The sequence below is a fragment of the Phocoena phocoena genome, chromosome 11, assembly GCF_963924675.1.
Source record: "Phocoena phocoena chromosome 11, mPhoPho1.1, whole genome shotgun sequence".
Classification (NCBI taxonomy): domain Eukaryota; kingdom Metazoa; phylum Chordata; class Mammalia; order Artiodactyla; family Phocoenidae; genus Phocoena; species Phocoena phocoena.
This window is the reverse complement of record NC_089229.1, coordinates 47,361,059-47,373,889: the sequence shown is the minus strand read 5'-3', so window position 1 is coordinate 47,373,889 and position 12,831 is coordinate 47,361,059. Positions and strand designations below refer to the sequence as shown.

General features: G+C 36.8%; 1 protein-coding gene across 1 annotated transcript in view; it reads left to right on the top strand.

Moving 5' to 3' along the window:
• Positions 1-12,831, top strand: part of FRS2 (fibroblast growth factor receptor substrate 2) — a 117,150-nt gene that overhangs the window by 92,682 nt on the left and 11,637 nt on the right. The window contains exon 5 of the mRNA XM_065887291.1: positions 11,978-12,072. The gene's annotated coding sequence lies outside the window, so the exon portion shown is untranslated. The remainder of the gene's footprint in view (positions 1-11,977; positions 12,073-12,831) is intronic.

Genomic DNA, 12,831 nt, shown 5'->3' with positions numbered 1-12,831 from the left:
CTCCTGGCTGTATATCCAGAGAAAACTCTAATTCAAAAGATACATGAACCCCAATGTTCAGAGCAGCACTATTTACAATAACCAAGACGTGTAAGCAACCTAAATGTCCATCGACAGATGAATAGATAAAGAAGGTGTGGTATATATACACAATGGCATACTACTGAGCCATAAAAAAGAATGACATAATGCCATTTGCAGCATCGTGGATGAACCTAGAGATTATCATACTAAGTGAAGTAAATCAAAAAGAGAAAGATAAATCCCATATGATATCGCTTATATGTGGAATCTAAAATATGGAACCACCTCAACATATTGAAAGCTGTATATTGTGGGAGTCCTAGAAAGAGAAGAGAGAGAGAGAAAGGAGCGGAGAGAACTTTTGAAGAAATAATGGTTAAAAACTTCCCAAATTTGATGAAAGACATGAACATAAACATCCAAGGAGCTGATTGCACTCCAAGTAAGATTAAGTCAAAGAGACATAGAGCAAGACACATTATAATCAACCTTCCAAAAGACAAAGACCAGGAATCTTGAAAGCAACAAGAAGAAAGCTAATCATCACATACAAGGGATTCTCAGTAAGATTATTAGCATATTGCTCATCAGAAACTTCAGAGGCCAGGTGGCAGTGGGCTGCTATATTCAAAGTGCTAAAAGAAAAAAAGTCTGTCCATCAAGAATCCTGTTATCTGGCAAAACTGTCCTTCAAAAGTAAGTGAGAAATTAAGACATCCCCAGGTAAACAAAAGCTGAGGGAGTTCATTACCACTAGACCTGCCCTGCAAGAAATGCGCAAGAGAGTTCTGCAAGGTGAAATGAAAGGACTCTAGACAGTAACTAGAAGTTGTGTGGAGAAATAAAGATCTCAATAAAGGTAAATACAAAGGGAATTATAAAAGCTAGTACTATTGTAACAAAGATTTATAACTTTTTATTTTCTACATGACTTAAAAGATTAATACATTTAAAGGAAAAAAAATTATTAGTCTAAAAGCTCATGTTGTTGTAACATTTTCTGGGATAGAACATATGTTAGGCCACAAATTAAGTCTCAAAAGATTTTAAAAGATAGATAGCATAAAAGTATCATCTCCAGCTACAAGAGGATGAAGTTAGAAATCAACAACAGAAGGAAAACTGGAAAATTCACAAAACTGTGGGAATTAAACAACATACTTTTTTTTTTAACGTCTACTGGAGTATATAATTGGTTTACAACGGTGTGTTAGTTTCTGCTTTATAACAAAGTGAATCAGTTATACATATACATATGTTCCCATATCTCTTCCCTCTTGCGTCTCCTTCCCTCCCACCCTCCCTATCCCACCCCTCTAGGTGGTCACAAAGCACTGAGCTGATCTCCCTATGCTATGCGGCTGCTTCCCACTAGCTATCTGTTTTACATTTGGTAGTGTATATATGTCCATGCCACTCTCTCACTTTGTCATAGCTTACCCTTCCCCCTCCCCATATCCTCAAGTCCATTCTCTAGTAAGTCTGTAAACAACGTACTTTTAAACAACCAATCAAAGAAGAAATCACAAGGGAAATTAGAAAATACTTAGAGACCAAAGAAAATGAAAACACAGCATGCCAAAACTTATAGGACACAATGAAAGCAGTTCTAAGGGGATTTTTGTAGTTATAAATGCTTATGTTAAAAAAATAAGAAAGATCTCTAGCTTTATAACTTAAGGAACTAGAAAAAAACAAACTAAAACCAAAGCTAGCAGAAGGAAGGAAATAATAAAGGTTAAAGGAGAGAGGAAATAGAGAATAGAAAAACAAAGTCAGTGAACCAAAAGTTTGTTCTTTGAAAACATCGACAAAATTGACAAATTTTTGGCTAGGTAGACTAAGAAAATAGGAGGAAAGACTCAGATTACTAAAATCAGAAGTGAAAGTGGTGACATCACTATCAAGTCTACTGAAATAAAAAGGATTATAAGAGAGTACTATGAACAACTGTATGCCAACAAATTGAAGAACCTAGGTGAAATGGACAAATTCCTAGAAATATAAAACCTACCAAGACTAAATCACAATAGACCTATAAGGTAAAGAGGTTGAATCAGTAATAAAAAAAATCTTTTGAGTAGAAAAGCCCTGGCTTGGGACCTCACTGGTGGTCCAGTGGCTAAGACTCCACGCTCCCAATGCAGGGGGCCTGCGTTCAATCCCTTGTCAGGGAACTGGATCCCACATGCCGCAACTAAGAGTCTCCATGTCACAACTAAGAGTTCACATGCTGCAACTAAAAAAGATCCCACATGCCATAACTAAAAGATCCCATGTGCTGTAGCTAAGACGCAGTACAGCCAAATAAATAAATAAATATTTTTTAAAAAAAGAAAGAAGGAAAAGAAAAGACCTGGCTTCACCAGTGAATTCTGCTAGTTAAAGAACTACTATCAGTCCCTCTCAAACTTTTCCAAAATATTGAAGAGGAGAGAACACTTCCTAATTCATTCTATGAGGCCAGCATTACCCTGATAACAAAGTCAGACAAAGACATTACAAGAAAAGAAGACTACAGACCAATATCTCTTGTAAACATTGATTCCAAAATCTTCAACAAAATGCTAGCAAACTGAATTCATCCACATAATAAAGGGATTATATACCGTGGTAAAGTGGGATTTCTTTTTGGAATGCAAGGATGGTACAACATGAAAATTGATCAGTGTAATACACCACATTAACAGAATGAAGGAAAAAAACACACAATCATCTCAATTGATGCAGAAAAAGCATTTGACAAAGTTCAACACCTTTTCAAGATAAAAGCATTAGAAAAAACTAGGAATAGACGGACACCACCTCAATATAATGAAAGCTATATATGAAAAACCCACAGCAGACATCATTCTCAATAGTAAAAGACTGAAAGCCTTTCCCCTAAGATCAGGAACAAGGCAAGGATGCCCACTTTCACGACTTTTATTTAACATGGTAGTGGAAGTTCTAGCCAGAGCACTTAGGTAAGAAAAAGAAATAAAAGTTATCCAAATTGAGAAGAAAGAAGTGAAATAATCTGTTTGCAGGTAAGATGATCTTATATGTGGGAAACCCTAATGAGTCCACAGAAAAAATACTTTCAGAACTAATAAATGAATTCAACTAAGTAGCAGGATACAAAGTCAAAATGTAAAAGTTAGTTGCATTTCTGTACATCACAATGAACAATCTGAAAAGTAAATTACAAAAACAGTTCCTTTTACAGTGGCATCAAAAGGAATAGAATACTTAGGAATTAAAAAACATTTACAATGAAAACTGCAAAATACTGCTGAAGAAATTGAAGACATAAATAAACACATCTGATATTCATGGATTAGAAGATACAATATTATTAAAATATCAGTCCTATCCAAAGAGATTTACAGATTCATTGCAATACCTGTCAAAATCCCAATGATGTTTTTTTTGAAAACAGGAAAACCCATCCTGAAATTCATATGGAATCTCAGGACCCTGGATAGGCAAAACAGTCTTAAAACTGGATTACTCACAATTCTTGATTTCAAAACTTACTAAAAAGCCACATAATAAAAACAGTTGGTACTGGCATAAATACAGACATATAGACCAGTGGAATAGAATAGAGAACCCAGAAATAAACCCTCACATATGTGGTAAAATAAGTTTTGAAAAGGGTACGAAGACCATTCAGTGGGGAAACAAGTCTTCAACAAATGCTTCTGGGACAACTCGGTATCTGCATACAAAAGATTAACTTGGACCTTTACCTAAAACCATATACAAACATTAACTCAAATTGGATCAAAGACCTAAATATAAGACAAAAACCAGTGAGATTCTTAGAAGAAAACATAGGGCAAAAGCTTCACAACATGGATTTGGCAGTGCTTTCTTGGATGTGACACCAAAAGCACAGGCATCAAAGCAAAAGTAGACAAATTGGACTTAATGAAAAAAAATTTCTTTACTTCAAAAGATACTATCAACAGAGTGAAAGAGGCAACCATAGAATGGGAGAAAATATTTGCAAATCATATATTTGATAAGGGATTAATATCCAGAATATATAGAGAACTTATACTAAAAGTCAACAGCAAAAGAACAGCCTGATTCAAAAATGGGCAAAGGACTTGAATAGACATTTCTCTAAAAAAGATACACTGTGGAAAACAGTATGGAAGTTTCTCAAAAAATTAATAAAATAGAACTACCATATGATTCAGCAGTACCACTTCTGGGTATGTATCCAAAATAATTGAAAGCAGGGTCTCGGAGAGATATTTATTCATCCATGTTCATAGCAGATTATTCCAATAGCCAGAACATAGATAAATGTCCATTGACGGATGGATTAGTAAGTGTTGGTATATATTCAGTGGAATATTTTTCAGTCTTGAAAGGAATTCTGACACATATTACAGCATGGATGAACTGTGAAGACATTATGCTAAGTGAGATAAGACAGGCACACACTGATAAATAGTGTACAATCTCAGTTATATGAGGTATTTAGAATAGTGAAACTCATGAAAACAGAAAGTAGAATGGTGGTTGCCAGGAATTGGGCAGAGGGGAAATGAGTTGTTATTTAATGGGTATAGAGTTTCATTTCTGCAAAATGAAAAAGTCCTTGAGATTGATTGCACAATATTGAATATATTTAACACTACTAAACTGTATGCTTAAAAATGGGTAAAATTGGGCTTCCCTGGTGGCGCAGTGGTTGAGAGTCCGCCTGCCGATGCAGGGGACATGGGTTTGTGCCCCAGTCCAGGAAGATCCCACATGCGCGGAGCAGCTGGGCCCGTAAGCCATGGCCGCTGAGCCTGCGCGTCCGGAGCCTGTGCTCCGCAACAGGAGAGGCCACAACAGTGAGAGGCCTGCGTACCACAAAAAAAAAAAAGGGTAAGATGGTAAATTTTATATGTATTTTACCACAATTTTAAAAATTAGAAAAAAGAAAAAAAAGAACTGAAGGTGAGAAAGAGATTCTAACAGGGTTTTTAATATTTTCAAGAGCTTTATAGGTTGGCACACTGATTCTTTTGTATGTTTAACTGCATTTCAAAGCTTTTCCTTGATATAGGATTATAGATGGATCACTCTCACTTCTCTTAATCACATTTACTATGAATAAACTCATTTCAGTATAGGGGTTGTGGGATGCTTACGAGAGGAACAAACAAAAAGAGAAGAAATTTTTCTTAGTTAATTGGCTAAAATCTCTTAAGAGAGAGAGCTAGACGAACATCACATAAGAGAAATGATTTATGGTAGAATTAGCTGGACAGTTTTATAAGCCAGAGGCAAATCATGATGTATGTTAAGCTTCTGGAAAAAAAAAAAGCTGTGCTAAGGAAAAGGCAGTGGGTTGCTGCCCACCCTAATATGGGGTGTAGCAGCAGCTCACAAGGTGTGTAAGGAAACACCTGGCTGAACCGCTGATTTTATATACAGGTTATAAGTCCAGAACGAAAAATTTTGTTTGTGTGTGGGTTCATGGTTTTGGAAATGTTCATTTTGGGTATCAATCATATTTGTTAACTCAAGTTAATATATAGATTAAAATGAGACTATTTGGAGGTCAGACAGCAGAAGCAGGAAGAACTACAGTCCTGCAGCCCATGGAACAAGAACCACATTCACAGAAAGAGAGACAAGATGAAAAGGCAGAGGGCTATGTACCAGATGAAGGAACAATATAAAACCCCAGAAAAACAACTAAATGAAGTGGAGATAGGCAACCTTCCAGAAAAAGAATTCAGAACAATGATAGTGAAGATGATCCAGGACCTCGGAAAAACAACGAGGCTAAGATCGAGAACATGCAAGAAATGTTTAACAAAGACCTGGAAGAATTAAAGAACAAACAAACAGATGAAGAATACAATAACTGAAATGAAAACTACACTAGAAGGAATCAATAGCAGAATAACTGAGGCAGAAGAATGGATAAGTGACCTGGAAGACAGAATAGTGGAATTCACTGCTGCGGAACAGAATAAAGAAAAAAGAATGAAAAGAAATGAAGACAGCCTCAGAGACCTCTGGGACAACATTAAATGCAACAACATTCACATTATAGGGGTCCCAGAGGAAGAAGAGAGAGAGAAAGGACCCAAGAAAATATTTAAAGAGATTACAGTCGAAAACTTCCCTAACATGGGAAAGGAAGTAGCCACCCAAGTGCAGGAAGCGCAGAGAGTCCCATACAGGATAAACCCAAGGATAAACACGCCTAGACACATAGTAATCAAGTTGGCAAAAATTAAAGACAAAGAAAAATTATTGAAAGCAGCAAGGGAAAAACGACAAATAACATACAAGGGAACTCCCATAAGGTTAACAGCTGATTTCTCAGCAGAAACTCTACAAGGCAGAAGGGAGTGGCATGATAGACTTAAAGTGATGAAAGGGAAGAACCTACAACCAAGAGTACTCTACCCAGCAAGGATCTCATTCAGATTCGATGGAGAAATCAAAAGCTTTACAGACAAGCAAAAGCTAAGAGAATTCAGCACCACCAAACCAGCTCTACAACAAATGGTAAAGGAACTTCTCAAAGTGGGAAACACAAGAGAAGAAAAGGACCTACAAAAACAAACCCAAAACAATTAAGAAAATGGTCATAGGAACGTACATGTTGATAATTACCTTAAACGTGAATGGATTAAATGCTCCAACCAAAAGACACAGGCTTGCTGAATGGATACAAAAACATGACCCATATATATGCTGTCTACAAGAGACCCACTTCAGACCTAGGGACACATTCAGACTGAAAGTGAGGGGATGGAAAAACATATTCCATACAAATGGAAATCAAAACTGGAGTAGCAATAGTCATATCAGATAAAATAGACCTTAAAATAAAGAATGTTACAAGAGACAAGGATGGACACTACATAATGATCAAGGGATTGATCCAAGAAGAAGATATAACAACTATAAATATATATGCACCCAACATAGGAGCACCTGAATACATAAGGCAACTGGTAACAGCTGTAAAATAGGAAATCGACAGTAACACAGTAATAGTGGGAGACTTTAACACCTCACTTACACCAATGGACACATCATCCAAAATGAAAATAAATAAGGAAACACAAGCTTTAAATGACACAATAGACTAGATAGATTTAATTGATATTTATAAGACATTCCATCCAAAAACAGCAGATTACACTTTCTTCTCAAGTGCACATGGAACGTTCTCCAGGATAGATCACATCTTGGGTCATAAATCAAGCCTCAGTAAATTTAAGAAAATTGAAATCATATCAAGCATCTTTTCTGACCAGCGCTATGAGCTTAGAAATGAATTACAGGGAAGAAAACATAAAAAACACAAACACATGGAGGCCGAACAATACGTTACTAAATAACCAATAGATCACTGGAGAAATCAAAGAGGAAATCAAAAAATACCCAGAGACAAATGACAATGAAAACATGACGATCCAAAACCTATGGGATGCAGCAAAAGCAGTTCTAAGAGGGAAGTGTATAGCTTTACAAGCATAGCTCAAGAAACAAGAAAAATCTCAAATAAACAATGTAACCTTACACCTGCAGGAACTAGAGAAAGAAGAACAAAGAAAACCCAAAGTCAGTAGGAGGAAAGAAATCATAAAGATGAGAGCAGAAATAAATGACATAAAAGCAAAGAAAACAGTAGCAAAGATCCATAAAACTAAAAGCTGGTTCTTTGAGAAAATAAACAAAATTGATAAACTATTAGCCTGACTCATCAAGAAAAAGAGGTAGAGGACTCAAATCAATACAATTAGCAATGAAAAAGGAGAAGTTACAACAGACACCACAGAAATACAAAGCATCCTAAGAGACTACTACAAGCAACTCTATGCCAATAAAATGGACAACCTGGAAGAAATGGACAAATTCTTAGAAAGGTATAACCTTCCAAGACTGAACCAGGAAGAAATAGAAAACATGAACAGACCAATCACAAGTAATGAAATTGAAACTGTGATTAAAAATCTTCCAACAAACAAAAGTCCAGGACCAGATAGCATCACAGGTGAATTCTATCAAACATTTAGAGAAGAGCTAACACCCATCCTTCTCAAACTCTTCCAAAAAATTGCAGAGGAAGGAACACTCCCAAACTCATTCTATGAGGCCACCATCACCCTGATACCAAAACCAGACAAAGATACTACAAAAAAAGAAAATTGCAGACCAATATCACTGATGAATATAGATGCAAAAATCCTCAACAAAATACTAGCAAACAGAATCCAACTACACATTTAAAGGATCATACACCATGATCAAGTGGGATTTATCCCAGGGATGCAAGGATTCTTCAATATATGGAAATCAATCAATGTGATACAGCATATTAACAAATTGAAGAATAAAAACCAGATGATCATCTCAATAGATGCGGAAAAAGCTTTTGACAAAATTCAACACCCATTTATGATAAAAACTCTTCAGAAAGTGGGCATAGAGGGAACCTACCTCAACATAATAAAGGCCATATATGACAAACCCACAGCAAACATCATTCTCAATGGTGAAAAACAAAGCATTTCCTCTAAGATCAGGAACAAGACAAGGATGTCCAATCTTGCCACTGTTATTCAACACAGTTTTGGAAGTCCTAGCCATGGCAATCAGAGAGGAAAAAGAAATAAAAGAAATACAAATTGCAAAAGAAGAAGTAAAACTGTCACTGTTTGCAGATGACATGGTACTATACATAGAGAATCCGAAAAATGCCACCAGAAAACTACTAGAGCTAATCAATGAATTTGGTAAAGTAGCAGGATACAAAATTAATGCACAGAGATCTCTTGCATTCCTATACACTAATGATGAAGAATCTGAAAGAGAAATTAAGGAAACACTCCCATTTACCATTGCAACAAAAAGAATAAAATACCTAGGAATAAACCTACCTAGGGAGACCAAAGGTCTGTATGCAGAAAATTATAAGACACTGATGAAAGAAATTAAAGATGATACCAACAGATGGAGAGATGTACCATTTTCTTGGATTGGAAGAATCAATATTGGGAAAATGACTATACTACCCAAGCAGTCTACAGATTGAATGCAATCCCTATCAAATTACCAATGGCATTTTTTATGGAACTAGAACAAAAAATCTTAAAATTTATATGGAGACACAAAAGACCCCAAATAGCCAAAGCAGTCTTGAGGAGAAAAAACGGAGCTGGAAGAATCAGACTACCTGACTTCAGACTATACTATAAAGCTACCGTAATCAAGGCAATATGGTATTGGCACAAAAACAGAAACATAGATGAATGGAACAAGATATAAAGCCCAGAAATAAAGCCACGCACCTATGGTCAACTAATCTATGACAAAGGAGGCAAGGATATACAGTGGAGAAAAGACAGTCTCTTCAATAAGTGGTGCTGGGAAAACTGGACAGCCACATGTAAAAGAATGAAATTACAACACTCCCGGGCTTCCCTGGTGGCGCAGTGGTTGAGAGTCTGCCTGCCGATGCAGGGGACACGGGTTCGTGCCCCGGTCTGGGAAGATCCCACATGCCACGGAGCCTGTGCTCCGCAACGGGAGAGGCCACAACAGTGAGAGGCCCGCGTACCGCAAAAAAAAAAAAAAAAAAAGACACGTAAGAACACTCCCTAACACCATACACACAAGAAAAACTCAAAATGCTTTAGAGACCTAAATGTAAGACCAGACACTCTAAAACTCTTACAGGAAAGCATAGGAAGAACACTCTTTGACATAAATCACAGCAAGATCTTTTTTGATCCACCTCCTAGAGTAATGGAAATAAAAACAAAAATAAACAAATGGGACCTAATGAAATTTAAAAGCTTTTGCACAGCAAAGGAAACCATAAACAAGATGAAAAGACAACCCTCAGAATGGGAGAAAATATTTGCAAACGAATCAACAGACAAAGTATTAATCTCCAAAATATATTAACAGTTCATGCAGCTCAATATTAAAAAAACAAACAACCGAATCCAAAAATGGGCACAAGACCTAAATAGACATTTCTCCAAAGAACACATACAGATGGCCAAGAAGCACGTGAAAAGCTGCTCAACATCACTAATTATTAGAGAAATGCAAATCAAAACTACAATGAGGTATCACCTCACACCAGTTAGAATGGGCAACATCAGAAAATCTACAAACAACAAATGCTGGAGAGGGTGTGGAGAAAAGAGAACCCTCTAGCATTGTTGGTGGGAATGTAAATAGATAGAGCCACTATGGAGAACAGTATGGAGGTTCCTTAAAAAACTAAAAATAGAACTACCATACGACCCAGTAATCCCACTACTTGGCATATACCCAGAGGAAACTGTAATTCAAAACGTCACATGTGGGCTTCCCTGGTGGTGCAGTGGTTGAGCGTCCACTTGCTGATGCAGGGGACACGGGTTCATGCTCCAGTCCTGGAAGATCCCACATGCCGTGGAGCGGCTAGGCTGGTGAGCCATGGCCGCAGGGCCTGCACGTCTGGAGCCTGTGCTCCACAACGGGAGAGGCCACGACAGTGAGAGGCCCGCGTACCGCCAAAAAAAAAAAAAAAAAAAAAAAGACACATGCACCCCAGTGTTCATTGCAGCACTATTTACAATAGCCAGCTCATGGAAGCAACGTAAATGCCCATCAACAGATGAATGGATAAAGAAGATGTGGTACATACATACAATGGAATGTTACTGAGCCATAAAATGGAATGAAATTGGGTCATTTGTTGAGACGTGGATGTATCTCAAGACTGTCATACAGAGTGAAGTAAGTCAGAAAGCGAAAAATATCATATATAAATGCATATATGTGGAACCTAGAAAAATGGTACAGATGAACCAGTTTGCAGGGCAGAAAAAGAGACACAGATGTAGAGAACAAACGTATGGACACCAAGGGGTGAAAGTGGCGGGGGGATGGGGGTGGTGGTGGGATGAATTGGGCGATTGGGAGTGACATGTATCCCCTGATGTGTATAAAATTGATGACTAGTAAGAACCTGCTGTACAAGAAAATAAAATTCAAGAATTAAAAAAAATTTTTTTAACTAAAATAAATAAATAAACTGCTCTGACTTTCTGAGCACTCCTTAAGTTTTTGGTTGGCACCACTCATACAGCTTTTATTACTGTCTCTTTTTTTCTCAATAAAAGAAGTTTATTTCATTAATAAAATAAAATGAGACTCTGTAAAACCCCTAACATAATGCCTACTGTAGTATAGCTATTTAGTAAATGCTAATGCTTATGCTTGAGTGAATTTGATTGTTTTTTCTGTGTTGTAGAAAGTGAATAAATTAACCAGAAAATTTTCAGAAGTATATTGAAATGTCTTAAAACTCTAGATTGTAATTTATTGCTGTAATTTATATCATTATCCTGTGACTCTATGGCATGCTAGTTCATACTGTTTTCTCATGACTGACTCTTCTGATTTGATCCTGGGGGTGTCTTGTGGATTAGAAGATACAGAGGATGGATTCTAAAGACAGTCCACTCTTTGGCAGGAGGGACAGTGAGGTTTAAGAGATGTGACTGGATATGGAGAATTAGCCTGCCCTTGGCTAAAATGGGGTTTTAAAGCTGGAAAGGAACCTTGGAGGTAGTTTAGTCTAACCTTTCATTTTATGGCTGTGGAGATAAATGTAGAGAAGTGTGTTGTCTAATGTCATAGCTGTAGTGGAGAAGCTAAAATCAATGGCTTCTAAAGGTCCTGATATCCAGACATCATGGAACGTAAGCTACTGCATTTTTACTTTTCTTTTGCAAAGGCTGTATTGATGGTACCATGTACACATTATATTAATTTTTAGAATAGATCTTATAAATTATATATATTTTAATCAAAAATTCAGTCTTTTTAGTTTGTTTAAATAGATTAACTGAACTAACAGTGCTGCCAGAAGTCTCATAAGGAAAACTGTTTTTAAAGAAATAACAAATTCTTGACTTTTTCTTGCTAATTGTAGGTTAAGTCAGCAAACAAAGAAAACATGGTGTTTTGAAGTATGATTAAACTCCTGATGCTGCAGCAGAGGCTAAGAATATTAATGGCCAGATCTAGGTAAGTTGAAGTTTACTTTTAAAAAAATCATGAAGTGCACAAATTACATTTTTTAAGCTAGAGATTTTAATAGTGTTTTCTTGAATGCAGTTTTATTTTGCCTCCTTATATGTTGTCACCTCCCACTTCCCAAAAATAAGGACAATTGGCTTTAATTAAACATGACAGTGTTTACTAATTTAAAATACCCAACACACTTGCTGCAATATTGATCTTCCCAAACAGAAGCTGCCTTTTGTTCTTGAATGTACCCTTATTACTTTCCTATGTGGCTTTCTTGAGGGAGTATAGTACGTCTTGTGTTTTTGCTGAGTTACAAACTTGACTGGGTAAGATGATAAGATCACGTGGTTTCTCATCAAGTGTTTACAGGTATTCGTACATATTGTTGAGTGTTACATAACTCAGACACTCTCCAGGTATTAATATGATTGTCATAAATGCAGACTATCTAGTGTCTTGCCTTTCCCCCTGCCTGGGAATTCATGCTTCAGGAGGAGGAGTCAGAGATGTGGGTGAAAACTTCACATTAAAAATCTCCTTCTGTGCTGGAAGATTGACTACAACTGCCTGTAGTCCCAGCTGTTTCACAGTCTTACTCCTGCTAAGCCTATTCTTCAGCTTTACTGAGGCCTCCTGTTCCTTTTTGCCTCCCTCCGTTTCTCCCATTTCATCAGCCCTCTTCTTTCTTGCTTCTTTCCTGACCAGACCTGATGGCCCATTACTTCAAACCCCAATATTGCCAATATCCTTTAATTT